The following is a 25,569-nucleotide window of genomic DNA, read 5'->3' on the forward strand; positions in this document are numbered from 1 at the left end:
GTTAAGGGTAACCGCAGCCATGGTCTCCGAGCTGATAGTCCATGCTGCTACAAACGTCGTCGAACGAACTGTTCGTGCAGATGGTAATTGTCTTGCAAACGTCCCCATCTGTTGATTCAGGGATCGAGACGTGGCTGCACGATCCGTTACAGCCTCGCGGATAAGATGCCTGTCATCTCGACTGCTAGTGATACGAGACCGTTGGGATCCAGCACGGTGTTCCGTATTACCCTCTTGAACCCAACGATTCCATGTTGTGCTAATTGTCATTGGATCTCGACCAACGCGAGCAGCAATGTCGCGATACGATAAACCGCAATCGCGATAGGCTACAATCCGACCTTTATCAAAGTTGGAAACGTGATGGTAGGTATTTCTACTCCTTACACGAGGCATCGCAACGACGTTTCACCAGGCAACGCCGATCAACTGGTGTTTGTGTGTGAGAAATCGGTTGGAAACTGTCCTCATGTCAGCACGTTGAAGGTGTCGCCACCGGCGCCAACTTTGTGTGAATGCTCTGAAAAGCTAATCATTTGCATATCACAGAATCTTCTTCCTGTCGGTTAAATTTCGCGTCTGTAGCACGTCATCTTCGTGGTGTAGCAATTTTAATGGCCAGTAGTGTATTAACCGCGGACTCGCTGTTTAAATTTTTCAGATATTTTTGACCCAAGGTCTCCAGACGAGCGGCATAACGCGGGAGGACCAAAATCACCGTGCATGTATATAATGCATGTTAAACATAAAATGCGAGACTGATTCCTGGAAGTGGTCGTCTTCGGTGTGGACGAGCGGCTGGCAAAGGAATCGGAGGCGAGCCACCGCGCTTCGGCAAGCGGCAATCGATGAAGGCTTCTCTCGGTAATTTGTATGTAGGGAGATAAAGGGCCGCTTGGCCGCCAGTGAAGCATGAAGGAAGCCGTTCATTATCATTCACCGCAGCTGTCCACCGATCGCGATAACCCGGCGCGACGTGAGGCCACGGGGGAGGGCGCCCGTTAGCGGCCTCTCTGCCTCTCCCCCTCCCACCGTCTCCCTCCCCCACCTTCTCTCTCTCTCACACACACTGGTATAAACAACCATTTCTTCGCGATTTTTACAGTTTCCCCCGCGTAATTATGAAAAATGTCGGCAGCCGGCAGTAAGTTCCCCGCTGGCGTTTTCCCAGGATACCTGTTTGATTGCTGTCGTACTTCTTTTTGCCCCGACCTTAACGGTTGCGAGTAGCAAGCTTGCGCTTGAGGAATGTCAGTCCTGTCTACATCATGTAGAATGCGTACGTAATTAATAGAGGAGAAGCAGCGTTAAACTGGTGCATCGCTGCCTCGAATATTCCTGTCGACTCGCTGTCAGTATCAGAACCCTGGCAATATCAATGATGCCACATTTGACACTCCAGAGAAACTGCAGCTCTACCGGAAGCAAAAGCGGTTTGAAAAACTGGCCGCTGTAGCCGGGAAGCAGGATTTACGAAAACGGTTACACTTGTTGGCCCTAAATTGAGAGGTCACAGGTTTTGAAAGTAGGGTAATGTCTCCAGTTAACGTCCCTAATCAAGCAACGGACCTTCAGATGGTGTACTTCCCGTTGCTCATCAGAGTTAGCTCGTGTACAAGACAGATCTCGGTGCTTAGGATCCTATTGTCCCTCTAGTTGCCATCAACGTGGCTTTCGATGCATTGCATACTCTCATAGGCGCTTCATTCCGGAACCGCGCAACTGCTACGGTCGCAGGTTCGAATCCTGCCTCGGGCATGGATGTGTGTGATGTCATTAGGTTAGTTAGGTTTAAGTAGTTCTAAGTTCTAGGGGACTATGACCTCAGATGTTAAGTCCCGTAGTGCTCAGAGCCATTTGAACCATACTCTCATATATTTCATCTCCGAACACCTATTACAGTATGTATTAACTTCTCACGGTCGAGCTTCACAGGCATGTAGAATTGTTTCGAGGACATAATATTCGCCGTTGACTTGTGAAATAAATAATTTGTACAGTAAACGGGCAATATTATGTCATTTAAAAACTATAGTATGCAGTTTTCGCCTCTCTCATACCCTAGAGTGGGTGGGTAGCGAGAAATGCAATGCAGACATCCAACAATATATACATGTGACGATGTACCCCTCCGTACCACATCCGAATGACACTGTTAACAAATGGTGACACGGAGGATGGCAGTGGTCTAGAGGTCTGCTGTGGACATTTTTTGCTATGAAATTCTGTGTCAAGGGAGCACAATTTTCTTGATCTAATGATTAGGCCATGAAGGCTACATCGTTGGGCGACAATGGCCCCGAAAAAAGGAGTAAAGGATGATTCACACTGAACATTAACAAAACGGAACGGAACTGAACTGAACTTCAACGTCAAATGGTGGTATATTCACATCAGACGGAACCTCAACGCAACGTCAGTTCGCGTATCCTAGTCTTAAACTCTGTAAGCGAGGCTATGTCATAGCATTCGTAATATAATATGAGAATTAACGAACCAGCAATGATAGACTTTTTTTAATGGCAAAAGCAGTATACCACAGTAGATGTTCTTGACAAAGTCCTTTTTTACCTTAACAGGATGGTTTTTTCCTGTGTGAGTACCAAATAACGTCAAAAAGAGTATATTTTCTCCTTCAAGACAACTGACTTCTTCAGTTTGAAAAACTTTTTTGGTGAAAACTTATCAATTTAGGTTCTAGTTTATGCACAGTATAGGCATTTTCGTTGCTCTGGTGTAGTAAAACCTAATCTTTTTTTCGGTATCAGATATTTTGCCTCTTTTAGTGGAAGAAAAATGAAAAATATAAAAGTCCTCATGAAACATTTACCAACATTAACGTCAATGTTAAAGTGAAAACTTCCTTCCCGTAATCTTTGACGTTCAGATATCGATCTGTTCCGGTGATGGTCTGCCCGAATACAGCATCTGAAATACATTGCGAAAAGTCCGACGTTTCGTTTCGTTTCGTTCCGTTCCGTTCTGTGATGTGTAGCGCGAAATCCGGCAACTGTCCGCTAAGCTCTGAGTCAACGTGGTTTTCGAAACCCCGCATCGCAGCAGCACTAACAAGGAATAAGGCGAAGCAACAAGGACGTATCCAGCAATAGGCAAGGCTGATTTTTTCCCTTCACTGGGCCCGCCATCTGATAAATTTTGTGCTGTGCTGGCTGTAGTGCTCCACTCATATCACTTAGTCGGTACTCACGCGCAGCACAATTTGAATACGCGCCCAGAGGCAGCGGACACCATGGCCCATGCAGCGCCACTAAAGGTGGGGCACCGTGGAGATCTTTTGTTCTTTTTGTATAAGATACAGCTGCGATTATTCTTGACATTACAATAAATGATATTTTAAAATGGAAAATTATAAAATTTTTATTTTTAAAAAGAGAAAGGGAACGAAATTAGGAATGATTAGTGTTGGAAATAGTTGTCCCATCACCGGCGCCGCTCAGACAGGTGGTCTCGGACCGTAGCCACAAGCCCGCCGCCCATGGGCAGAGCATTTCATTTTAGTTTATTACACGAGACAAGTCACGTCTCGGGTGTCACGAGTCGATTCATCTCTCGCATAGCTGTTCTAAGTTTTGTTAGAGTTTTTATACTGTACGTGCGCTAATTAGGAAGATTACTTGGGTTACAGTTTTTCGTATGAATGTAATATAATTAGAGGTTAACGTGGCACCTGGTACAATAATCGGCCACGAACTATCCTGCTTAATAGGTTAACAGGTTTCTGTTCTAATTTGTTTGCGTGTTAGTATTTCATCAGTGTCGTATACATGTGTTATGTTATTTTTCGTTGAAGCAGGGCAGGGGAAGACATACCTTTTTCTATTTGTGTTTTATTTAGATTGAAAAAAAGTCACCTAAAACATAACGGGTCATATCTTATTTAATGAAATAAAACAACAAAAGTATAGCTTTAACAATGTCACAGTCAGTGTATGTAAATAATGCTATACTGGCAACAACGAAAAGTAAGTTATGAAATAAATACATAGATACAATCAACAAACTGCACAATCTACAATGCACTCATTTTCTAGCGATTGTTCTCTTCTCTAGAAAATGGCCACTTACCCTCGCAGGGTTAGCCCCGGCTAGTTACCGTCCCTGGCATTTAGAGTCGGGCCTCTACTACCAACTGAACCACTGCCATCTTTATTTCCTTAATTCCCCACCCACCACCATATCAGTAACAAAAACATCTCAATCAAAACAATGACAATCACATTATTTACAATTATAACATCAGCACAATTAATGTAATTTGTGCTTCAACCTAGGGCGCTGGTACCACCAATGCCTACCATACCACCTTGGCAGATTTCAAAATGGCTCTGAGCACTATAGGACTTAACGTTTGAGGTCATCAGTCCTTTAGAACTTAGAACTACTTAAACCTAACTAACCTAAGGACATCACACACATCCATACCCGAGACAGGATTCGCACCTGCGACCGTAGCGGTCGCGCGGTTCCAGACTGAAGCGCCTAGAACCGCTCGGCCACATCGGCTGGCGGCAGATTACAGGCGAGTACACAGGAAGGTCATGACCTGTTACTGCCAAATTCGTGCCAGGCTTTATTAGAGATTACATTTCAAAGCTTATTAAGCGTTACCAATTGTTCAGTATCTAGCACTAATACATTCACCTTTATGGTCGACAATGTAGTTCTAAGCCATTTAGCAACTTCGGTGTATATGGGGCATTCAAAAAATACGTGGTCGGGAGTGCTCTCTTCAACGCTACAGTTACACATTGGCGATTTCTTCATCCATCTGGTAAAGATATGTCGGATAAGGTGCCCAATGAGGAAGTGTTGGTTGTAAGTGATTCATTTGCAATCTCTCCAAGACATTAGGCAAGAGCCATGTGTCCTCCTACCTGCACTCTCGGTGTCCCAGTGCTACTGACATCATGTTAGTGTCCTGGATTCCATCCCTCTGCTATTCTATGAATATTCATCCAAGATACGTCTGATCTTTACTTAGCCACGCGTCCTCTGCCAATAAAATGCTGCTTGTTCCCTCATTGTGAGATCAAGAGGAAAGGACCATAATTACTAGCACGGCCACATTACGATATGCACCTGTCGAATGTAACAAGATATTCCTTTCACCTTCCTCACACCCATGGCAAGCTTAAACAATGCGAGCCTGTGGGTCCAAACACGAGAACCACAATTGATGACAATATACAGTTACGGTACAGTTTTACCAACCACGAGGCCAGGTGATACACTGTACTTCCAGTCCTTATAAGCTTATTCAACACCTTTAATGCTCACTGAGCAATTAAGTAAGTGTAGGCCACGAAATACCGTCACTCATTAAGCGTCACCCTTGTGGTATCCTGCCCACTTGTGTCTTGTAGGATGCCAAACACCACACAAGCAAATCATATTAATGGAGTTTATTACAGTAATTGAATTGACAATACTTTGGTTCGCAAGCAAATGGCGACACGCAAATAAACAACGTCCTTTGATATATACAATTTCCTTGCGAGCTAATCACACAAGTTCCGTGGATCACGACTCACGGCTCTTCTAGTGCGGCCACAGCTAGGCGGCGCGTCGCTTTTATTCTCTTCATGTAGAGGCCGCTCCTGTCGTGGAGACGTCCTAGTCAGCGTGCTATTGGCTGGCGTCGTCTCACAGCCCTCTCTGCTGAATCCTTCTTGATCTTCGGCCGGCCGGTGTGGCCGAGCGGTTCTAGGCGCTACAGTCTGCAACCGCGCGACCGCTACGGTCGCAGGTTCGAATCCTGCCTCGGGCATGGATGTGTGTGATGTCCTTAGGTTAGTTAGGTTTAAGTAGCTCTAAGTTCTAGGGGACTGATGACCTCCGAAGTTAAGTCCCATAGTGCTCAGAACCATTTGAACCATGTTTCTTGATCTTCGTGCCGCCGCTTGTCGTTACGCCGGAACAACCCTGCCTGAGAATTAGAGATAATCGTTCCTGATAATAGGGTCACCGGCAAATTTATCTTTCAACAGTATATAATTGGACTTAATCCGGTGCAAGTGTGAGTTTCATGTTGCTGCACCGGCCAGAAACGGCAGTCATGATACATTACCTTAAATCTCTAGTTCGCACCGAGAATTGCCGTCTACCAACAGGAGGAGGTCGTCCGCTTAGGTAATCACATCCAGCACATTTACATTCTCCTGCAGTCTTTGAAACACAGGCTCCGCATGTATATACCAAAAGACTGAGCCCAGGACTGGGCCCCGGGGACAGCCCTATGTAATTTGTCTTCGTGAGGAGAGATGACATCCGAAATTCACACCCGTTGCAGTAGACAGGTATACGGCAGCACAGGACTCTGCATCTCTCGAGTATGAGAGGAGAGTGAGGGCCACCATAAGCTGTAAATGACCCCACTGATGTCTTATTGAGTACGCCGTGCTGACAGCCGACAAGTCTCAACCGCTAGGGTGATCGCATCTGCCGTTGAGCGTCGAGGAACAGCAGGAGAGGACAGCCAACTCCTTCCCCTTCCGCCGGCCACTGTGGCCGAGCTGATGTAGGCGCTTCAGTCCGGGACCCCGCTGCTGCTACGGTCGCAGGTTCGAATCCTGCCTCGGGCATTTATGTGTATGATGTGCTTAGGTTAGTTAGGCTTAAGTAGTTCTAAGTCTAGGAGACTGATGACCTCAGATGTTAAGTCCCGTAGTGCTTAGAGCCATTTGAACCATTTTTTCCTCCCCCCTCCCCCCTCCCCCCTCCCGAGCCTTTGTTGACCGAATTCGCATCCTGCTCTGCTAAACATACGTATCAGTTCAGTATCGGTTTGGAGAAAGCGAGAACATATAACATTTTTCGGGTAGAAATCCCAGAATTATTTTGTCAACTAACATAACCTCCCCACTCTACCTCTAGTTAACACACTAGGTACGTTCTTGAGGAATAAAGCGTTCCCAGTATGTAGTCGCCAACCTTTCCACGCCATTCTCCACATTTCCTAACGCTAATGTCACAAACACTTTGTCAATAACCTGCTCTGCGACTTGCACAATATCCTCGACAGGAAACACTTGGCAAGCGCTGAGCAGGAAACGCAATACTCGTTTTGCATCTAGACTCAGATGACAAATGAAAAGCGGCGCTCGCTGGTACCGCCCGGCGACTGTAAGCTGGGAGACGCTGCCGGCGTAAATGCGCGCACTGCGCACGTGGCTCCCGGCTGCGGCCAGGGCTGCCAACGCTGCGGCCGTTACTCTGGTCCGTCGCTGCAAAGCCGCTGATCTGGCGGGCGGTGCGCGCGCCAAGTTATAACGGTGCGTGCGCGAGTGTACGTGTGCGAGCGCGTGCGCGTGCGTGTGTGTGTGAGTGTTCGCAGACCGGAGCGCGCGATAACTTAAAAGTGCGCTGAAATATGTAACGCGGCCGGCCGGCGTGCTTTATGCCCGGTGCGGTTGTTTCCGAGCTGTTAGCTGACTGCCAGGTGGCGCGTGCGGCGCGCACTTCCTACGCCGCCCCCTCGCTGCCCGCGCCATGTTTACGCGCTCTCCAGAAATTTGTTGTCGTCAAGCGGTCGCGACCGCGCAGCGCAGCCCTAGTCCTCGGCTTCGCTCGGTGCGCTGTTCCGGGCTCGAACGCAACGCCACCGGGCTACTCCAGTTGGCAGAGTCATTTTTTGTTTTATGACGCTGCTAAGTTACAGATGTACCTAGCACGAAGGCAGCACGTGGTTGTTGCTTCAGCTATAGCGTTCAATCTGACGGGGACGAAATTACTTTTTCACAGGTCTCGGTGACGAGAGACTTTTGTATAATTACGGAACTCTTTTTATGCTCACGTTTTCCGATATTTTTTGATAGCGATAAATCTCATATGCAAGTGTCAGTGGGTTCACTCATATTTCTTCCCTTCATGGTGTACGTCTCTTGATGCCCTTCTGCCATATTTATTTCCACTCATGAACTCCTGTCGCCAACGGCCTTGCCGCAGTGGTAACACCGGTTCCCGTCAAATCACTGAAGTTAAGCGCTGTCGGGCTGGACTAGCACCTGGGTGGCTGTGATCATCCAGTCTGCTAAGTGCCGTTGGCAAGCGGGATGCTCTCAGTCCTTGTGAGGCAAACTGAGAAGCTACTTGATCGAGAAGTAGTGGCCTCGTTCTCAACTGACATACGGCTGGGAGAGCGGTGTGCTGACCACGTGCCTCTCCAAATCCGCATCCAGTGACGCCTGTGGGCTGAGGATGACACGGCGGCCGGTCGGTACCATTGGGCCTGTTCTAGCGGAGTTTAGTCGGTGATGAACTTCTGTCTCGGTCGTTTCTCTTGTTCCCTCCATCATCCCTTAGCGAACAGGGGTGAACAACGAAGTGAATGGCGAATCGTATTTGTCTAAGCAGTGCTTATTATCAGTAGGCTCCATGTCACTCCTTCTCGTCTCAGCACTTCCTCACCAGTTCATGGTATCTTCAACATTCTCCTCCAACACCACATTCGAAACCTCGCAGTCTTTTCTTTTCCGTCTTCCTCACCGTCTAAGCTTTTACCCCTTACAACCACATGCTCCAAATGAAGCTCTTTAAAATGTCTTGAATAACATTACTGTAAAACTGAATCACCTGCCAAGATTGCTAAAACCATTTGTTCATACAGATTAGCCGTTTCGGTAGTTCTCTATTGCCCTCTTCGGATCTGCAGAAGATGTAACCGAAAATGCTACCCATGCGGGGTAGCCGCGCGGTCTATGGCGCCTTGCCACGGTTTGCGCGGCTCCCCCCTGTCGGAGGTTCGAGTCCTCCCTCGGGTACGGGTGTGTGTGTTGTTCTTAGCGTAAATTAGTTTAAGTTAGATTAAGTAGTGTGTAAGCCTTGGGACCGATGACCTCAGCAGTTTGGTCCCATACGAACTTAACACACATTTCCAATATCCGAAAATGCGAGGATACTGCAGCTGACGTAACAATTTGCAATACGTGGGATAACAGCATACTTGTATTTACACCATTACACAATATTCTCCTCCGGTATAGTATGTGTTGCAAATCTTGCATATGATTATGTATGCAGCTATTCTAGTTTCTGCACCCTAGCATTTTCAGTGCCATCTTTTAGAGATCCGAAGATGTCAACAGAGAATTGCCGAAACTGTTCATCTGTATGCAGTGATCTTAGTAACTGAATATTTATTCAGTGTTCTTAATACTACAGATCGCCCTCAAGCTGACGACGTCAGTTATTGTGAAACTCCGCTCGCTGTGTTCCTCCATGAGATCTACAAGACATTAAATTGTGGCACCCTAATTTATGATGTGTTGCTCGAGTTCCAGAAGGCTTTCGATGCACACAGATGAATAACAGTTTTGCAACTCGCCGATAGGTCGTGCAAGTGTGTTGCTATTGTGGCTGTTCCTGTTCTCATCGAAAGATCGCCTCTGGCTTACACGTAAACATAGACACAGAACCCACAAGCGCTACCTACGGGTAGAATGCCGCCCCTGAATCGGTTGCAGCATTCTCCTGAGAATAGGGACGCATTAGACACATCAGTGGAATAGTGAAGTGAACATCCATCATGCGACGAAAGGACAGTCGCCTCCAACGATAAAGTCCATATCATCACGTTAGGCACAAGCTTGTGAACCAGAGAAGTTGCTCAGTGTGTACAACGGAGTCATAGTGACGTGTCGCGGACGTGGAATCGGTCCTAATTGACAGGTAGTGATGAGGAGTTACACAGCAGAGGTCGTCCACGTTCGACGGGTGCACCGGATGATCACTATCTACTGCTTTTGAGTCAAAGGAACCGTGGTGTGAGTGCTCCAAAACTGAATTCGACGTTCAAAGAGGCTAAAGAACGTCGTGTGTCGCTTCAGATTATTAGGAGACGATTGCACGATGCTACTATCCATTTCCGACAACCATGGCGAGCACCACGTCGAACAACACAACTCGATGGGCTCCGCTACAGGTGGACAATAAATCACGCAGAATGGACGAACAGGAAAGGCGTCGAATGTTGTTTACGAACGAAACTAGGAACTATCTGTGCCCTGATAATAGCAGATAACGTTTTTAGACACAACCCAGTACTACTGAACGCCTCCAACAATGTGTCCAACTAGTGCAATAAGGTAGTGGAGGACTAACGTTCTAGGGTGGCATTAAATGGGATCACCTCTGATGGTTATTGACGGCAATCTTACCACTCTACGGGACGTGGACGTGATTCTGGAACCAATAATGGGATCGTATCACAGATGTATTGGTGACAATTTCGCCTTGACGGATGATGCGCTTGGGAAGTGTGCGACTAGTGATAAAATACGAAATCGAACTGTGGTTACTGTTGTAGATGTTATGTGATGATAATCGTCGCAGCAAAATATTCTTACACGGATGGTGCTATCTTCAGTACATCGTTCGGTGATGTCACGGCACTTTTGGAGACGAAGTATTGCAGTGCTGAATGGACTCCTACTTCACTTTCGACCTTTTGGGACTTTCAGTGATTTGTGTGTGTGTGCATTTTTTCAGAAACTAGGGCGGAGAGATTTCTGTTTAAGGCAAAGAAATGAAAGAGGAAATGCCTTTGTCGCTGGTTCCTGCATTAGGGAAGTCAGTGAAAGGAACATATTTTTGCGGGCCTTGATTTATTGAGGGATGTTGAAAGGTCATAAGCCATCTGGTTTGCCTCCTTCCATTTGTATGCTAAATTCATCTGCCCTTTGTCACGATTGGCGATAGGCAGGACACATTAGTTGCATCATTTCTCATGAGGGCTGGCTGCCACCTTACACTTTATGGTGAGAAATCACAAGTCTGGCAATGTCTGGGCCTACGCGGTGGAAGGGGGAGCCTCGCGGAGTTCCCGTCACGTTGGTCAGGCTTCTGGAAATTCAGAATAGTAAAAACAACACACTGATTCGCCCATCGCCTACTGACGTCAGACGGGAATTTCTAGAGCTAATTGACGAAGAAGATGTGCTCTGACAGGCCCGCGTCCGGAGACATTCTGCGGTGGACAGTTTTCACGCTATTGGCGCAAAACAGTAACATGTTTTCTGACTGGTGGTTGTGGCCGGAACGGAGAAAACAGCAGGGTCAGGACGAGAGACATGTGAAGAATGACACTCTTGGTTTGGAGGTGGAAGGTGAAAGGTCGCTGGTCTTAGATGTCGGGGACTGAGTCGGAGTTCAGGCGGTGGATAGGACTTCACCGTGTCCGACTCCTGAGGAGGGAGTTTCTGCTTCTTCACTTGCTACTACACACGGCCGACTTACTTCCACAGCAGACTGGTGAGAGGATGCATCTGCACCGGCGATAGGTGGCCGTTGATTTTTGCTACAGTACCGTTAATCCCGGTTCAATGATAATATCGTTTTGATTGTTATTCTACCAACCACAGGAGAATTAAAACATATGGTGGGTCGCGTTCTATTAGTAATTTAATGTGCAGCTAGGATACAAGACTGTTCTCCCAATTGCTTCATACCTTTATTGCAATCATTTTTGCTAGCAAACATGTCACTGAGTCTTTTGCTATGTCATTTCTTTCAGTAAAATGAAATATACGTTTTATTTTATTGTTTTTGTCGACTGAGTTAAAATAGCCATTTATTAGGATTTCATAGCAATTGCGAACCTTATGATTGCATGTTAGGGTTGACATTGAGATAACGATTCCGTTGGGCAATTAAAATTTAGCATCGAATCTTAAGGAGCGAATGACGGACTGGGCAGTTCCATCATTCCGTTACGATTTCATATAAACAGACCGCAGGGTTTTGCAATGTAACTGGTGGGTTCGGGCGATAGGTCGTTTCTGTTCCTGTGCAACCATCTGCAGATTAGTCAGTGTCTCCTTATCCTCACAGCAACGTTCACGGCTCTTACAGGTACGTACGCAACCTACCTCCCCCCCCCCCCCTCCCCCATTTTCACTTACGTTTCGCACAGACGGAGAAAATCGCTTCATTAATTAAGTTGAACTCAAAGCATGTTGCCACGTTAACCTACTTGTTTCTAACCCTCTCAAAACATTAGTACAAACGGAAAGGATTGTTCGAAACAAAAAGGGGGCACAGAGTAAGGTGAAAATGTGGGTAGAGGATGTTAAGCGGCGGAGTGCAAGTATCCCACGGGCCACCGCACGCGTGTTTGTGAAACAAATGAACCAGTTAAAAGATTAAATGCGGCCGTGTCGGACCGGCGCGATTGTTTCGGCGGCGGGCGTTAATTGCGCGCCGTGTACGGCACAATTGGTAGGACGCCGCGGCCTCAAACTGCGCACTTAGCGCCGTAATTGCCAATTCATTAGAACGGACGCCGGTCCCGGGGGTGCCGTGTTATCCCCTCTTTAAAAAAATATGAAGTGCTGCTGCTCGCCGGAAAAAAAGGGAGAGAGTTGGGAGAGAGAGAGAATTGGGGGTGGGCGGGGGAGTCGGGGGCGGAAGGTCGGTCTGTCGGCCGCGCCTGGCGGCAGTTTAAATTGAAGCCCGCGCACAGTAGAGTATATTAGCGGCCGCAACAATGAGCAAGGCGACGGCGCGGGATTTACAAGTGTCGGGCTGCGATCGCGGCGAGTCACAGACGCGGCGGCAATCAGCGCAGGCGCCGGACCCGGCTGTGGCGGGCGGCCATTTCCATGCAAATCAGCCGGCGCGCGTATTAACCGCCGGCAAATCCCTCATAATGCGAGAAAGCGACACGCCCGGCGCTGCCGCCTCCGCGCCTCTGCACCGACTCTCCCGTTGTGTTACGCGGCGCTAGTGCAGCCAACGCCTTACTTTCGCCTAGCCTTTCGACTTCTTCTCATATCGATACCGCATCCGTCACTTCCTACGTTGCTCTCGATAACACACTGAAATGACTAAAGTCGCGGGATGACTCCTAATATTTTGTTGGACGTCCTTTTGCCCGGCATAGTGTAGCTACTCGGGGTGGCATGGACTTAACAAGTAATTACACTACTGGCCATTAAAATTGCTACACCAAGAAGAAATGCAGATGATAAACGGGTATTCATTGGAAAACTGTATTATACTAGAACTGACATGTGATTACATTTTCACGCAATTTGGGTGCATAGATCCTGAGAAATCAGTACCCAGAACAACCACCTCTAGCCGTAATAACGGCCTTGATGCGCCTCCGCATTAAGTCAAACAGAGCTTGTATGGCGTGTACAGGTACAGCTGCCCATGCAGCTTCAACACGGTACCACAGTTCATCAAGAGTAATGACTGGCCTATTGTGACGAGCCAGTAGCTCGGCCACCATTGACCAGATGTTTTCAATTGGTAAGACATCTGGAGAATGTGCTGGCAAGGGCAGCAGTCGACGATTTTCTGTATCCAGAAGGGCCGTACAGGACCTGCAACATGCGGTCGTGCATTATCCTGCTGAAATGTAGTGTTTCGCAGGGATCGAATGAAGGGTAGAGTCACGGGTCGTAACACATCTGAAATGAAACGTCCACTGTTCAAAGTGCCGTCAATGCGAACAAGAGGTAACCGAGACGTGTAACCAATGGCACCCCATACCATGACGCCGGGTGATACGCCAGTATGGCGATGACGAATGGACGCTTCCAGTGTGCTTTAACCGCGATGTCGCCAAACACGGATGCGACCGTCATGATGCTGTAAACAGAACCTGGATTCGTCCGAATAAATGACGTTTTGCCTTTCGTGGACCCAGGTTCGTCGTTGAGAACACCATCGCAGGCGCTCCTGTCTGTGATGCAGCGTCAAGGGTAACCGTAGCCATGGTCTCCGAGCTGATAGTCATGCTGCTAGAAACGTTGTCGAACTGTTCGTGCAGATGAATGTTGTCTCGAAAATGTCCCCATCTGTTGACTCAGGGATCGAGACGTGGCTGCAAGATCCGTTACAGCCATGCGGATAAGATGCCTGTCATCTCGACTGCTAGTGATACGAGGACGTTGGGATCCAGCACGGCGTTCCGTATTACCCTCCTGAACCCACCGATTCCATATTCTGCTAACAGTCATTGGATCTGGACCAACGCGAGCAGCAATGTCGCGATACGATAAACCGAAATGGTGATAGGCTACAATCAGACCTTTATCAAAGTCGGAAACGTAATGGTACGCATTTCTTCTCCTTACACGAGGCATCACAACAACGTTTCACAGGGCAACGCCGGTCAACCGCTGTTGTATGAGAAATAGGCTGGAAACTGTCATGTCAGCACGTTGTAGGTGTCGCCATCGGCGCCAACCTTGTGTGAATGTTCTGAAAAGCTAATCATTTGCATATCCCAGCATCCTCTTCCTGTCGGTTAAATTTCGCGTCTGTAGCACCTCGTCGTCGTGGTGTAGCAATTTTAGTGGCCAGTAGTGTAGAAGTCCGCTGCAGACATACTGAGCCATGCAGCCTCGAAGAGCCGTCCATAGTAAGCAAAAGTGTTGCCGGTGCCGGGTTTTCAGCAAGAACTGGCTTTTCGATTATTTCCCATAAATGTTCGATGGGATTCATGTCGGGCGATCTTGGTGGCTCAATCATTCGCTAAAACTGCCCAGAATGTTCCTCAAACTAATCGCGAACGATAGTGACCCGCTGACATCTCATCTTTGGGACGTGACGTCCATGTATGGATTCAAATGGTATACAAGTAGCCGAACGTAACCATTTTAAGTGAGTGTTCGGTTCAGTTGGACCAGAGGGCACAGTCCATTCCATGTAAACACAGCCCACACCATTATGGAGCCACCATGAGCTTGCATAGTACCTTGTTGACGATTTGAGTCCATGGCTTCGTGTGGTCTGCGCCACACTCGAACACTACCATTAGCTCTCACCAACTCCAATCGAGACTCGTCTGACCACTCGTCTAGGGTCCAACCAACATGGTCGAGAGCCCAGAAGAGGTGCTGCAGGCGATGTCGAGCTGTTAGCTAAGGTACTACCGTCCGTCGTCTGCTGCCATTGCCCATGAACATCAATTTTCGCCGCACTGTCCTAACGGATACGTTGATCTTAAGTCCCACATTGATTTCTGCAGGTATCTCACGCAGTGTTGTTTGTCTCTTAGCATTGGAAAGTCTACGCAAATGCCGCGGCTTTCGGTCTTTGTCCGTGGTGTGAGGTAATGCCTGAAATTTGGTATTCTCGGTACACTCTAGACACCGTGGATTTCAGAATATTAAATTGTCTAACAATTTCCGAAATGGAATGCCCCATGCTTCTAGCTCCAACTAACATTCCACGTTCAAAGTCTGTTAATTACCGCCGTCCGGCCATAATATACTTTCACTCTTGTCCCTATAACTCTTCAAAATGAGCGTAAATGATTAAGTAAATAAAATAAAGTTTTAATATGACACATTTTTCAAATGAACTGAAAATATAAAATAATTTCTCCTAGTCTTATACAGATTCCTAACTCCATACAGAGGCTTCTGCAAATTTTTGCATGTGAATTTTTAACAGCTGTGATAATACTTGTAAGATTTATAATTGGGAATGTGGGGCGCATGCCTTACGTAAGTGATGCATCAGTAGTTCACCTCCTATTATCTATTGCATGCACCCCACATTCTTTGCTATAAATATTGCAAGTATTGTCATAGCTATTAAAAATTCACAAGCACGAACTATCAGGACTATTTTATAGGGTTTGGAATCTGTATGCGCCAGGGAGAAATTATTTTATACTTTTTAGTTCGCTTTAAGAAACCATTTGTATTTCGTATTTTTAGTTAAATAATTAATGTTTTAGTCCTGTGTGTGTGAAATTTTTCAACAGATTTTAAATATTTTGACGAGATTTAATGTTTTATGTAAATAATTATATATGAGTACAAGCTTTTTACCCACAGCTTTTCCAGTGTTTGCATACGTCACATATATTGCAAACATCTTTTCCTCCCCCTCTGTCTATACATCTCCTCTTCCTCTTCTCTGGTCAGCCGTGCTCATTTGCTCGCATAGTGCCTGGAATGCATTCTGATGCTACCTGCAGAACTCATCTATCCTGCAGGGCAGTCGATATGTCTGAGGTTACTAACTTTTTTCAGCTGCACCCCCACTCCTCCCGAACAGACCATCAACGAAGCTAGTTAATATTATATGATTGTTACCTAGTTCTGAGCTATGTTTAACAGTGACAAATCTAAATTGTTCAGTGAGAACAATTTACGTGTGCAACAATAAGAATGCAGTGAGAATGCATTTACATCTGTTGGACGAATGTTATGAAAACAAACACTCCAAACCGACGTTTCACGACAATTAATATGTAAAAAACACACTACATGTCATAAAGAAAGCGTGTAAACCGTCTGAGGATGAATCACAACGATTCGAAACCGGTAACGGTACCCTTTGAATAAAGGAACTGAAAGTAAATTTGTGGCTGGTTACTGTCCTAACGCTATCAACATTTGTCTTCAAACAACAGCCACGGTCTCCATCATGTCGTCATATGACAAAATTGCAAGTATGTAGCTCATCAGGAAGTTAGTTTAAAATCAATTTAGAATTTTTACCAGGCAGACAAACAAGAAATCTACCTAATAAAAATGTGTTCAAATGGCTCTGAGCACTATGGGACTTAACATCTGAGGTCATCAGTCCCCTAGAACTTAGAACTACTTAAACCTAACTAACCTAAGGACATCACACACATCCATGCCCGAGGCAGGATTCGAACCCGCGACCGTAGCAGTAGCGCCGTTCCGGACTGCAGCGCCTCGAACCGCGTGGCCACCGCGGTCGGCAAAAATGTGTTAATGAAAGGCATCATATGACTGAATGTGGAGATTGAAGATGAAGGGTGCTTATGTTGTGTATTGACTGCAATGTAAAACAGGATTTTATTGGCCCATGTTGGTGTACCGGTAAGGAGTTGCTTTTATGAGATGGTTATCTTCCACGGTGTCTGGCCTGAAATTTCGTACATCATTTTAAAGTATGATGGGATCAGCAACCCAAAAGAAGCAAGCATTCCTTACACACTCCATGGCCGGATGTGACTGGATGAAACATTAACAGTTCACAAAAGAAACTAGCCCTCTGTCGTGCAGTGTACAGTAGTTTGCGGAACATAGACGTTGACAATTGAATTCCATGCAAAGCAATGAGAAACAAAAACTCGCAGTTCTGGTCGGAAGCGGCAGAGGGCAGCAAAAGGTCATGTTAGGAAAGCGTCTGCAGCGAAATTACTTGTCAGTACAGCGCCGCGACAGCTGCTTGCGAGAGGAAGGACGCTGCGTTGTCCAGCAGAACACTCGCATCGAAACGCCCAAGTAAAATTAAAAGCGAGGGGGTGCGGCGGGGCCCGGGTTGACAAATTGCTGTCTGGACGGCCCCCGGATTCAACGCTTGCCAGGAGGACGTCCGAAGCCGCGTCGAAGCAATCCTGACCGGTGGAATAATTTCGGAGACGAGAATTGTGGGAGCGTAGTTAAGTCCGCGAGGCCCGGCGCTGCGGAACAATGAGGGACAAAGAGGGGAAACTGGGCGGCGAGGAAGCGGGTGACGCGGTGGGAAAAGCAAGAGTTGACCAACGAGTTGGCGGTCGTGTCAGCGCCGGGTACTTTGTTTTGAAATTAGAATCACATGGCTGAATTACTGCAGAGGGGGACGGGGGTTTGCTTGTTCCCGTCTGAGGGAATGGTGAATGTGGAAGAGGTGAAGTTGCGAAGGGTGGGAGGCTGTTCCATCGCGCGCTGACGCGGCGGCGATGGAGGCTGTTGTGAGGTCAGGCCGGCTATTGTACGGCCCGATGCCACTTGCAGACCGGCGCTGTCACGTGACAAGGTGACGTGACGGCCGGGTCCGGGCCTCCGCTCTCTCTCTCTTTCTCTCTCTCTTCCTCCGCCCTTTCACCCCTCTCCGTCTCTCTCCAGCCCTCTCCGTCCTCCCCTCTTTCTCTGCGGCTCGCACTTTCATTAGCATCCATCAAGCTCCGGGGGAAACAAAAGGAGGCCGAATTGCGTCTGCCGCCACCGCAGCGGCGGCAGCGGCCTTTTCAGAGCGAGGTTATTAGTGAAATATACAGAGCGGCCGGCGGGGACGCCGAGGGAGCCGTGTGGCCGGAGATGGGATGCTTGACCACGGCCACGAGCACGAGCACGATCGCGCGCGCCGCGCCAGCTGAAGCTGCAGAAGCGGCAGCGGCAGCGCGCGGCGACAATCGATTATCATAAAACTGTGCGTGTTTTACGAGGCCGTAACTTGCGCCCAAGTGGCTGTACAATAATGGTGTCGTTAATGGCCCACACGGAGACGCGTCTTCAGAGCAGACGCGGCCTGGTCGGGGTAGGGAGAGGGGGAGCACAGTTGATCGAGCGCACCGGTGGACCGCACTCACCGGTAATCAATGAAGCTTTTTGAATTAGCTAATAGTTTCTCTGAACCTCGAGAAAATCTATATTTAGCTGTGGTGTCGCATGACAAAAGAAGATAAATCATTAAAATAAAAGGGAAGAAAAAGTTTTTCGCAAAGACTTCCCTCAGTGAAAAGTTTTGTCTGCCCCGGTAGTTGAGTGGTCACTTTGTATGAATCCAGGTTGACTGTCTTTGTTAGGATTGGAAAAAGTCTGCAGAGTGACACTTCTGCAGATTCTGGGGCTGTTGCTGGGATATAAGTGGCTTTTCGCAGGTAGCACGTGGGCACACGAAACATTTGTTTGATGTTTGGCAGTGTGTCACCGTGTGCTGTAGTCTACATGCATTATTAGTCTAAAACTACAAGATGTAAGTGTTATAAGTGGAGATATTTCTAATGGGGATTGAGTGTGGTGTACTGAACATAAGTACATCAGTATTTACGTAATTTACAGATTAATAAATATAGCCGTTACCAGTCATATGTTATTTGGTTGGTTAATATTTTCAAGTACTTGTGGCAAAAGCAAACCATTAATGCTGGTTTTCCCCTAGACAGCAGGTCAGGTGTGGAACAGTGGACTAGTGGACGCAAAATGGTCAGCCGATGCTGACACGCATAGCCTTAGTGGTGCCGTACGACCATACGGAAAAGATCAGATGGTGATGTTTGTGACGGGTTTGTGGAAAGACTGTTCGATGCTGAGGAAAAATGATCAACACTCTGATGTGTGTACATAGTAAGGTACCACATATGTATTGAAACCCTGTGTGTTTTTAATACACTGCAATCACTTTTTTGCGACATTTATTTTCCCTTTACAACTTTAAGGCAGGTTTGCTCACCTTCAGACGAGGTCTAGCTTAGGTTGGAATGGGACAGTTGAGAGTTAGTAAATCGAATGAGAAACCGAAAAACCTGGTTAAAGTGACAGACTGATCTGTAGCTTAGACCAAGTTCTGGGCTTGATTGGATGGTGGTTGGTAGTTGGCGAAGCCAACAAATATGAAAGCGAAAAACTTGATTATGGTGATGGACTGATTTGTAGCTTAGCCCGAGATCTAGGTTTGATTGGAAGGATATAATTAGGTTGGTGGCTAGCGAAACCAACGAATATGAAGTGAAAAACCTGATTATGGTGATGGATTGATCTGTAGCTTAGCCCGAGACCTAGGTTTGATTGGAAAGATATAATTAGGTTGGTGGCTGGCGAAACCAACGAATATGAAAGCGAAAAACCTGATTATGGTGATGCACTGATCTGTAGCTTAGCCCGAGGCCTAGGTTTGATTGGAAGAATATACTTAGGTTGGTGGCTGGCAAAACCAACGTATGTGAAAACAAAAAAACTATCTGAAGTATTTTGGGGTTCGCAGAACTGTCAACACATTCCATCTCCGGACAAGCGTCACTTCGCAAAACTATGACAAACTCGCGGTAGCTCTCTGTCGACGTAATTTCAAGGCTTTAAGAGAGCACCTGCGAAGCGCGACGGCATTCGCGTCTCCTCTGACGTAAATATTTTGCTTGCATTTCTAAACCTACTCGGTGATGTATTTTCCTCTCCGGCCCCTTACGCTATCGCTAACAAACGCGCCCGAGCTCCTACACGCACGCACACGCACACACACACACACACGCTGAAGGATAATGCGCTTCGCAGCAGCGGAGTCGTATCCGCGTCGGGGAGCGGTAGCTACGAGAGGCGGGAGGAAAACGAGGAGCGGAGCGGTCCGTCTGAATTCCGACGCCCGCGGGTCGACGTGCGAATCATTAGCGTCCGCCTCCGCCGATGCCGCCGCCCCCGCGCGCGCAGGCGAGGTGAGGTGAGGTGCGGATAATTGGGGGGAACGGTGTTGACCCGGCGTGTTGCGGCGCTGATAGCAATTTAGAGTAATTGCGCGCAATCCGTTAAGCGGCGCGCCGCTCGTATGAGGAAAGCCAGTGCAGTGATAATTACTGGCGTGGCGCGCTGCAGCGCTATCGATCGGGCCGCACCTGCGCGCCTCGGGCGCGGCGAAAGAAACGCTCGGCTTCGGTCCCGCGGCGGCCGACCGGCCGGCCCCACTCTTTGGCCGTCGGCCAGCCGGAGGCAGCAGGAACGCGCGGCGCTGCGGCCGCGGCGTGTCGCCGCCTAATGACCGCTTAGCGCAGGTTCGCGGCGCTATTTGCTGCCGGCGCGCGCGACACTCCACTGTGACAGGCACCGCGCGACAGCTGCGGTCGCGTTGCTGACTGCATTTCTGCTGCTCTGCTAGCGCGCACCGAAACCTCACTTCATTATGATCTTTTAGAAAGACGCTAGCATATTGCGGCGACCTGTGGTTGCGTGCACCTTCTAACAACCCTACCACAACAAAGGTCAAAAATTAATTATGATTGTAGTGTTGCTCACGCTGCTAAATATTGCATTTTCGGGCTTATGGTGGTGGTGGGTAGTGTTTAACGTCCCGTCGACAACGAGGTCATTAGAGACGGAGCGCAAGCTCGGGTTAGCGAAGGATTGGGAAGGAAATCGGCCGTGCCCTTTCAAAGGAACCATCCCGGCACTTGCCTGAAACGATTTAGGAAAATCACGGAAAATCTAAATCAGGATGGCTGGAGACGGGATTGAACCGTCGTCCTCCCGAATGCGTCGGGCTTATGAATCACCTCGAAGGGAACGATCTGTTGATACGTAATCAGCATGGTTTCAGAAAACATCGTTCTCGTGCAACGCAGCTAGTTCTTTATTCGCGCGAAGTAATGGCCGCTATCGACAGGGGATCTCAAGTTGATTCCGTATTTCTAGATTTCCGGAAGGCTTTTGACACCGTCCCTCACAAGCGACTTCTAATCAAGCTGCGGGCCTACGGGGTATCGTCGCAGTTGTGCGACTGGATTCGTGATTTCCTGTCATGAAGGTCGCAGTTCGTAGTAATAGACGGCAAATCGTCGAGTAAAACTGAAGTGATATCAGGTGTTCCCCAGGGAAGCGTCCTGGGACCTCTGCTGTTCGTGATCTATATAAATGACCTGGGTGATAATCTGAGCAGTTCTCTTAGGTTGTTCGCAGATGATGCTGTAATTTACCGTCTAGTAAGGTCATCCGAAGACCAGTATCAGTTGCAAAGCGATTTAGAAAAGATTGCTGTATGGTGTGGCAGGTGGCAGTTGACGCTAAATAACGAAAAGTGTGAGGTGATCCACATGAGTTCCAAAAGAAATCCGTCGGAATTCGATTTCTCGATGAATAGTACCATTCTCAAGGCTGTCAATTCAACAAGTACCTGGGTGTTAAAATTACGAACAACTTCAGTTGGAAAGACCACATAGATAATATTGTGGGGTAGGCGAGCCAAAGGTTGCGTAAGATGCAACAAGTCCACTAAAGAGACAGCTTAAACTACACTCGTTCGTCCTCTGTTAGAATATTGCTGCGCGGTGTGGGATCCTTACCAGGTGGGATTGACGGAGGACATCGAAAGGGTGCAAAAAAAGGGCAGCTCTTTTTGTATTATCACGTAATAGGGGAGAGAGTGTGGCAGATACGATACGCGAGTTGGGATGGAAGTCATTAAAGCAAAGACGTTTTTCGTCGCGGCGAGATCTATTTACGAAATTTCAGTCACCAACTTTCTCTTCCGAATGCGAAAATATTTTGTTGAGCCCAAACTACATAGGTAGGAATGATCATCAAAATAAAATTAGAGAAATCAGAGCTCGAACAGAAAGGTTTAGGTGTTCGTTTTACCAGCGCGCTATTCGGGAGTGGAATGGTAGAGAGATTGTATGATTGTAGTTCGATGAACCCTCTGCCAAGCACTTAAATGTGAGTTGCAGAGTAATCATGTAGATGTTCGGGAAACAATAAAGTTATATTATGTGGGAGGTGTCATTAGAGGACAGTTAATAAAGTCATTTCTTGAAATAATGGATAAACTAGGCACTCATGTTTTCGTGTTTCCCACGCTGGTCTCGTTGTAAACTCATGGCTCAATCGTCGAAAATCTAGGTAGTGATGATTCCAAGCTCGGATGCAAAGAGGCCTAGGTGTTATTCGGCGATATTCAAAAGTTTTATAGATGTGTTTCATAAACCATTCTTGAAGATTAAACTTTTGCAAGTTAGGACAATGGTGATGTAAAAAAGTAATCAACACTCCGAATTTAAGTTACACTTCTTTTTTTATTACTTTTGTTGCAATATCACGTAACTCGTTCCAAAACATCACTTCACAATATAAAACATACTTGAAAATATCTTCCTCACTGTTAAAGTTCACATTTCATAAACTGACTACAATTTGCGTCTTTTTAACATGACGACAAAAGCTTGACTCTCTAATAACCGCTTACGCGCCCAAAAATCAGAGTTACAAGTACGTCAAAGATCATAGTGACAAAAGAAAGAATACACATAAGAATAATATCATTGCAATATATACATATCGATGTATCGAAGTACCTCTACATTAATGAAATCAAATCTGAATGTTGTCACAGAAATATGTTAACTATTTTACAGAAACACAGTAGAATATTGCTGGTATCGAGAGGTTGAGGTGAGGTGCCGTAATGGTTACGTAATTTAAGTACCATTACAACCTGTAGTGTAAAGACACATTTGTTACTAAACAGGGTGTATCAAAAAGAATCATTCGATTTGACACGTCTATATTCCTGAAAATAATAAACATATACGAGGGTCACTCCAAAAGAAATGCTCACTATATTTTTTTAAATCCATCTTTTATTCTACATGCTTGAAAGTTTTACAGTGTGTAGATACATCCTTTAGGAACAATATTTTCATTTCTCCACATAATTTCCATCCCTCTCAACTGCCTTACGCCATCTTGGAACCAGCGCCTGTATACCCGCACGGTAAAATTCTGGACCTACCTGTTGGAGCCACTGTTTGGCAGCGTGCACAAGGGAGTCGTCATCTTCAAACCTTGTGTCCACGAAGAGAGTGTTTCAGTTTCCCAAAGAGATGATAGTCACATAGAGTCAGGTCAGGATTGTAAGGCGGGTGTTGCAGTGTTGTCCATCCGAGTTTTGTGATCGCTTCCATGGTTTTTTGACTGACATGTGGCCGTCCATTGTAGTGCAACAGCAAAACATCCTGCTTTTGCCGATGTGGTCGAACACGACTCAGTCGAGCTTGAAGTTTCTTCAGTGTCGTCACGTATGCATCAGAATTTGTGGTGGTTCCACTTGGCATGATGTCCACAAGAAAGAGTCCTGCCGGCCGGAGTGGCCGCGCGGCTCTAGGCGCCGGTTCTGGAGCCGAGTGACCGCTACGGTCGCAGGTTCGAATCCTGCCTCGGGCATGGATGTGTGTGATGTCCTTAGGTTAGTTAGGTTTAATTAGTTCTAAGTTCTAGGCGACTGATGACCTCAGAAGTTAAGTCGCATAGTGCTCAGAGCCCTTTTTGAAAGAGTCCTTCGGAATCGAAAAATACCGTAGCCATAACTTTTCCAGCAGAAGGTGCGGTTTTGAATTTTTTTTCCTTGAGTGAATTTGCATGATGTCACTCCATTGATTACCTCTTCGCCTCTGGTGAAAAATGATGGAGTCATGTTTCATCACCCGTCACAATTCTTCCAAGAAATTCATCTCCACCATTCTCGCACTGTTCCAAAAGTTCGCTGCATACCGTTTTTCTTGTTTCTTTGTGAGCCACTGTCAACATCCTGAGAACCCACCTGGCACAAACCTTTTTTAACGCCAACACTTTCAGTATTCTGCGAACACTTCCTTCCCCTATCCCAACTTAGCGTGACAATTCGTTCACTGTGATGCGTCTGTCAGCAGCCACCAATTCGTTAACTCTCTGCACATTGTCTGGAGTGTGTGCAGTAAGAGGCTTGCCGCTGCGAGGAGAATCCTCAATATTGCCGTGCCCGCTTTCATCACGTAACCTGCTTGCCCACCGACTAACTGTACTGCGATCGACAGCAGCATCTCCATACACCTTTTTCAACCTCTTGTGGATGTTTCCCACTGTCTCGTTTTCACAGCACAGGAATTCTATGACAACACGTTGCTTCTGACGGACGTCAAGTGTAGCAGCCATCTTGAAGACATGCTGTGACGGCGCCACTCACGGGAACAGATTGAACTAAGTTTGAAAACAAGCGAGTAGGATGTATCTACACACTGTAAAACTTTCACACATGCAGAATTAAAATTGTATTTTTACAAAAATGGTCTGCATTTCTTTTGGAGTGAACCCCGTACAATGAATTTTCTTTTTTGATGAACGAGAAACTCATTTCTTTTTCATACCTTTTCAAAGGTGTTCATTGTGCCCTCCTTGAGATGCACATATGCCAGTGCGGTATTCAAATTGTTCCCACACTGCAGCGAGCATGTCCTGAGTTACAGCTTCCACAGACGCTGTTATGCGATGTCTCAGCTCATTCATTGTTGTTGGTGATGGAGGCACATAAACAGAGTCTTTTACAAGCCCCCACAAGAAATAATCACATACAGTCAGGTCTGGTGATCTTGGAGGCCAGTAATGTGTCTGAATCATTTGATCCTGTGCGACCGATCCATCGTTCAGTAATTCTTTGATTTAAAAATTCCCGCACTTCCAGATGCCAGTCTTACGTTGCCCCGTCCTATTGCTAAATGAAGCCTTTCGAATCAGTCTCAAACTATGGGAAAACGAAGTTCTCAAGCATATCGAGATATGTGTTTCCTGTAACAGAGTCCTCGGCAAAGAAGAATGAAATATACACCTTTTCCCATGAAAGTGCACAAAACACATTAAATTTTGGAGAGTCCCTCTCATGTTGTACAACTTTATGTGGTTGTTCCGTACCCCATTTTCTCACATTATGATGGTTCACCTTTCCATGTGAATGGAATGTTGCCTCGTCACTAAACACCTGGAAGAAAACTGTCATCCTCCATCTTGCCAAGAACGAAATTACTCAACTCCATACGTTGTTATTTCTCACCTTCACGAAGAGCTTGCAGTAGCTGAATTTTGTATGGTTTCATATGTAAACGTCGAGGTAACATACGCCAGACAGACATCGGGGGCATGATGAGGTGTCGAGCTGCACGGCGAACGGATTTCTACGGACTGCTTCTGAGACAATGGCAGATGCGTTCGACGTCTGTGTCTGTCACCCGGAGAAGGCCCGATTTGCCTTTACACAAACCACCTGTTTCTCGGAATTGTTCATGCCATCGTCTAATGCTCTCTGCTGTAGGGCCCACACCATACCTAGTACGAAAGGCAC

Source organism: Schistocerca cancellata, chromosome 1, assembly GCF_023864275.1.
Source record: "Schistocerca cancellata isolate TAMUIC-IGC-003103 chromosome 1, iqSchCanc2.1, whole genome shotgun sequence".
Taxonomy (NCBI): domain Eukaryota; kingdom Metazoa; phylum Arthropoda; class Insecta; order Orthoptera; family Acrididae; genus Schistocerca; species Schistocerca cancellata.